We start from the raw sequence: 6,153 nt of genomic DNA on the forward strand, positions 1-6,153 counted from the left end.
TGTAAGTGACTAGGAAGCAGGTGTGTGGGAGCATGTGACTGTTGTCTGCTCACGTGTAAGTGACTAGGAAGCAGGGAGCTGTGAACGTTTGCACATTTTTTCTTCTTTTATTCCATCTAAGCCCCCAACCCATGGGCTGAAGCCATGGGATTGTGGGTACAATTTTCTCCCCAGGAAATCCTCTCTGGATTGCTTCAGGGACCCACCTAGGGGTACACCTCAATCTACTGGGTAATCCAGTCAAGTTGACAGTGAAGAGTAACCAACATAGGTGTTTATTTATTTTAATTAATTGATTAATTCATTTTGTGGCTCTTGGCATTAAGCCTAGGGTTTCATATATGCTAGGCGAAGGTTTTGCCACTGGTTTATACCCCTGGACTTTTTTCAACTTTTTATTTTGAGACAAGATCTCCCTAAATTGCCTAAATTGGCCTTGAACTATTCTGTAGTTCAGACAGGTTTTGAACTTTCTGTCCTCCTGCCTTAGTCTTCTGAGTAGCTGAGACTATGTACCTATCCACCCATGCCACCAGGCCTGGGCATATCTTTCTCTCTCTCTCTCTCTCTCTCTCTCTCTCTCTCTTTCTCTATCTCTATCTCTCTCCCTACCTTCCTCTATCATCTATCTATCTATCTATCTATCTATCTATCTATCTATCTATCTATCTATCTATCTATCCATCCAGTGTATTGTATTAAAGGCATCTGTGTAGAGGCCTGTGCCCTACCCTATCAATTCCTGCCATATCATCTTGAAACGGAGCCTCTAACTGAATCCGGAACTCTCCTTTCAGCTAGGCTAGCACGTAGCAAGGTCTTCTCTGTCTTTCTCCAATGGTGTGGTTACTGGTGTGTGTGGCCATGCTCAGCTTTTACATGGATGCTGGGAATTCAAACCCAAGCCTTTGTGTTTGCATGGTAGTCTTTATGCATTGAACCATCTCTTTAGTCCCAGACCTGGTCCCAGACCTGGTTATTACTTAATTAATTTTGAGTTGGGATCTCACTGTACAGTGTGGGCTTGCCTCGTGTTTATTATCCTCCAGCCTCAGCCTCCTGATTCTGGGAAGAATGTGCCACCACATTCTGTATCAGATTGCTGTTTTATTTTATTTTTTAAAAAGACATGTTTAAAAAAATTCATGTGTATAATTGTTTTGCCTGCATATATGTGTATCACGTGTGTGTATTACCTGTAGAGGCCAGAGTAAGTTATTGAACCCCCTGAAACTGGAGGTATGGATTGTAGTCAGCTGCTATGTGTGCGCTGGGAAGTGAACCTGAGGCCTCTCTAAAAGGAGCAAGTGCTCTTAACTGTGCAGCTATTTCTCCAGCCCTCAGATGAGTGTTTAAACAGATTGTATTTCTCCAGCCCTCAGATGAGTGTTTAAACAGATCGTATTAGCACTTTAGGCACATGACTAGGCTAAGAGGCTGATGGGGTTGAAGGTATACCAAAGTGGAGCTGTTCAGGTGAAAACAGTTTTGAGAAACGTTTAGGAAGTGAAACTGTGAGACTTGTGGACTGCCTGGTACAGCAACTGAGGGAGAAGACAGCACAGGCTGGCACCTTGGTTTCTGTTGGGGTGTAAATGGATATATTGCATCCTTAATTAAAGCATTAGATAGTTAGGGGGCTGAAAGGCTGCCCTAGATGCGGAGCCAAGGCATTTCATATTGGACACACTGCATTTTTAAAGCTTATGGGGCAGTTCAGTGGGTGATTGGACCAGTGGTTCTGATGCTTGGGCTGCACTGATCCAGAAAGAGTCAGCATTTGTGTTGTGGAGAAGACAAGGAGAGAAGTCAAAGCATCTGCATGTGTGGAATACGCAGGATGAGGGCAGTCTTCTCCAGAACACTGAAGCTGGAAGTCCAGAGTGGATAGGAACAGCCTTGAGAATGAGACGAGTGGGAAAGATCCTGGTGATTAAAGGTCGCCAGTGACTTCAGAAGCCGAATAGAGTTTTAAACAAGAATCAAAATGTGCCTCTGTGGCTTTTCTACTGCGCGGAAAACCTGGCTCCACCTACCTTCCTAAGGCTCCAGACAACTCAGGATCCTCTTCAACTATATGGCTTCTCCTTGTGAACTTAACTGAAGTTGGTGTAGGTGTTTTACCCTTCTGACCTTCCTTGTTTGTTATCTGTGGTGGCAGATACTGTTGTCGGTTTAGGGGCTGTGTGCTCTGGGTTCTGGGAAAAAGGACAACAGAAGGTGCTTGCTGGTTTGCCAACTTGATACAAGATAGAGTTAGTTAGTATTCTGAAAGGAAGGAACCTCAATTGAGAAAATGTCTCCGTAAGACCAGGCTGTAGGCAAGCCTGTAAGGCAACGTCTTAATTAGTGATTAATATGGGGTGAGCACTCTGCTCTGTCGACGGAATGGCGGGCAGGGGTAAACTAGTGCGGTGATTGGAGACGGACATGGTGACAGGTTCCCTGCTGGGCGGTATAGGGGAGCTTCACAAGAACCACCACCCTAATTTCCTGGTAGTGGAGAAGGATACTACCATCAGTGAGATTGAAGATGCTTTCAGGCAGTTTCTAAACAGGGATGACATTGGCACCATTCTCATCAACCAGCACATCGCAGAGATGGTTCAGCATGCCCTTGACGCCCACCAGCGCTCCATCCCAGCCGTCCTGGAGATCCCATCGAAGGAGCATCCCTATGATGCAGCCAGAGACTCCATCCTGCTCAGGGCCAAGGGCTCCTCAGCCACCAGCCCTCTCTCACTACCAGGCCTCTCCCAGTTTGCCATCCTCTATTTAAGTTTCAAGCCTTGGTTTCCAGCCCCTCCCCTCCTCTTCACTAAGTGGCTCCGAAGCTGTTGGGGTTCTGCTCTTCAGATCCAGGCTGGTTAGGGAGAGAAAGCCCAACCATCTTCTCTCTCCACTCTCTCCTCCCTGTGCTGTTACACAGTGTCACTGTTGATATTAAAAGAATATTCTCTCCAAAAAACATATGAAAGGGTCCAGTGTAGCTGGAGGTTTCTCAGCCCACCTGCTCCCACAGCTGCTTTTAAAATAACCACTCAGAAGCTTACTTTTATTTAAAAAAAATTACAAACTGTTTGGCCTATTAGCTCAGGATTATTATGAACTAGCTCTTGCAATTTAAATTAACCCATTTCTTTTGTTCTGTGTTTTATCATGAGGCTCATGGCTTGTCACCTCACATCTTGATTCTCCGAAGGCTGCCTGACTCCTGTCTCCTTGACTCCACCTTCTTTCTCTCTCTCTCTCTCTGCTTGGATTTCCCACCGAGTTATACTCTGCCCTGCCATAGGCCAAAGCAACTTCTTTATTAAGCAATGGTAATAAAACATATTCACAGCATACAGAGGGGTATCCCACATCAGCCCAGCCTCTTGTGGGTGGTACCATCCCTGGGTTGGTGGTCCTGGGTTATATAAGAAAGTTTGATGAGCAAGTCATGGGGAGCAAGGCAGTAAGCAGCACCCTCCACAGCCTCTGCATCAGCTCCTGCCTCCAGGAGCTTGAGTTCCTGTCCTGACTTCCTTCAGTCGTGGGAAGAGCCAAATAGACTCTTTACTCCCCAACTTGCTTTTGGCCGTGGTGCTTTATCACAGCAATAGAAAGCCTGACTAGGACAGCAGGGAAGGGCGCCATAGTGGGAAGTGCAATAGTCACCAAGAGGCTAGAAAAGGAGGGTGAAAGAGGATTTGGAATGGATGCTGGGGCTGACCTAGGCCTAGCATCAGATATGTGAGCCAGGTGTGGTGGCACTTACAATCTTGACACTCAGGTGGCAGAGTTGGGGACAGGAGGGTCACTACTCAGCTTCACATAGTGAGGCATTGTCAAAAAAAGAAAAAGAAAAAGAAAGGAGAGGCTGAAGAGGAGCCACTTTATGCAGCAAGTCTTTAGAGCTGGGGAATTGTGGGATTTGTTTAGCTTTTTTCCTTTTACATTGATTGCCTGGTGTGTGTGTGTGTGTGTGTGTGTGTGTGTGTGTGTGTGTGTACATTCATGTTACAGTAAACATTACTTGTGAAAGTCACTTCTGTCCTTCCACTGTGTGTGTTCCAGGGGGATGGATGTAGGCTGCCAGGCTTAAAAGAGATTTTATTTGCTGAGCCACCTCACTGGTCCCAGATTTTTTTCCTATTAGTTCACTGCTAAGCGGGGGTCAGAAAAATTGTCACATAGCAATTGGTAACACAGATTTAGCTGTTTGTGGAGACTCCAGAACAACTGTTCTCTTCAGGGGTCTTTGAACTTGAAACAGAAAATGGATGAGTGGTCTGAGTGCTGTATCCAGCTCCACTGCTCAGCCCTTGCTTCCCCTACGGTGCTAGGGTGCGAGAGACTCACCAGTGACTAAACAGCAACAGCACTGACACTTCAGGAAAGTGGCTTTTTAGCTCAAGTGACTGAAAAGGACCCTAGAAACATCATTCACCCTAAAAAACCACAAACACAAGATGGAGTAAATCCAGGACTGCGGTTTGGTGGCTGGAAATGTCTCACGAGCTGTCCACCCACCATTTCACTCCTTTTGCTTTCCCTATTGCTATCTCTCCATCCCCACAGATACAGTATAAATCTAAAATGCCATTTCAATAGTATGTTATTTTCATTACTGTCCAGCCCAGGCCAGCCTTGGACTTGCTGTCCTTCTCAAGGCCAATATTCTGTTATTGATATATCATTGTTCATGATTTTAAAACAGGAACACCCAAATTATAACTAGCTAGTTGTTTGTCAACTTGACACAAGCTAGAGTTATCTGGAAGGTGGGACCCTACTGTGAGGAGATGTTTTATATGACCTGGCTGTAGGGCACTTTTCATTATTAGTGATGGAGAGGGCTCAGCCCACTGTGGGGCCACCCCTGGGCTGGCGCTTCTGGGTTCTATAAGAAAGCAGCTGAGGAAGGCACGATGAACAATCTAATAAACAGCACCCTCCATGGCCTCTGCATCAGCTCCTGCCTCCAGGTCCCTGCCCTGCTTGAGTTCCTGTCCTCGCTGCTTTTGATGATGGAACTCTGAGTGACATAAACCCTTTCCTGCCCAAGCTGCTTTTGGTCCTGGTGTTTCATCACAGCAGGAGCAGCCCTAACTAGGACACCCAGCTAGACAGAGAAGGGAACTCACTCCTTCCTTTGGTACGGGCAGGTTTTACACACTATTAAGCCTGATAGAATCATTCTTTAGCGTCAGTGTCAGGTTTCCTGTGAGCACTCCTGCTGTTCATTTCCCAGGAAATAGGCAGACACAGGAGGGATGGGGCTATTTGGTTCCTTAATCTGCAGCTGTCTGAGCTTTGCTACCACAAGCCTCAGTGAACTCTAGATGACCTTGCGACCATTTTCGCCTAGGCTAGAGGGGGAGCATCTCCTTTGGTGGCCCCACACAGGAACTGCTGTGCCTGGCAGAGAAGCAGGGCTGTGATTGGTGCAAACACAAAGCACCATTTGTAAGTGACTGTGATTGGTGGCATCCTATGGCTATGCAAGCAGGCTGCTCAGCCAGGCAGAGAGACACTTTGCTGTGCTGTCTCTGCTGCCTCTCCATGAGCTGCTGCAGCATTGGGCTATGAGCTGAAGAAGCTGATGAACAGCACAAGCTCAGCCAGGGCAGGGAGATGATGGCGAGAGGTGGCAGAGCCTGGGAGAAGGCTTGAGGAATCTTGACTGCCTGGGTCTATACACCTACCCTCCACAAGAGGGCACCACCTACTGCTGCCTCTCCTTACTGTTAAGTCAGCCATCCAAAGACCAGAGCTCAGACTTCTCTTATTACCTGTGGCATCTGTCCAGATGGAGTGAAAGGGGTTCAGGCTGGGGATTGGCAACAATGGAAGACTGCTTTGCAGTTGGCATCCTGCAGCTGCATCTGGGCCAAGCTGCAGGGAGACTGCTTGGCTTTGCATCCTACCTCTGTAGCTTACCAGGAATGCTGCCCAGGCAGGTTGCTTTATCTCTCTGTACCATGGGTTGATAACAGGGCTTACCTCCTGAAGTTCCTGCATTGGTTGAAATGACACAGGAAGCATTGGTTGAAATGACACAGGAAGCTCTTAGGCCATGGCTAGTGTCTTAGTCACTGTTCTATTGCTGTGAAGAGACACCATAGCCAAGGCAACTCTTATAAAGAAAAACATTTAGTGTGTGTGTGC

General features: G+C 47.0%; 1 pseudogene; it reads left to right on the top strand.

Moving 5' to 3' along the window:
- The first annotated feature begins 2,388 nt into the window (after window positions 1-2,388).
- LOC102002482 lies at window positions 2,389-2,871 on the top strand (annotated as a pseudogene).
- Window positions 2,872-6,153: the final 3,282 nt, after the last annotated feature.

The sequence above is a fragment of the Microtus ochrogaster genome, chromosome 21, assembly GCF_000317375.1.
Source record: "Microtus ochrogaster isolate Prairie Vole_2 chromosome 21, MicOch1.0, whole genome shotgun sequence".
Classification (NCBI taxonomy): Eukaryota; Metazoa; Chordata; class Mammalia; order Rodentia; family Cricetidae; genus Microtus; species Microtus ochrogaster.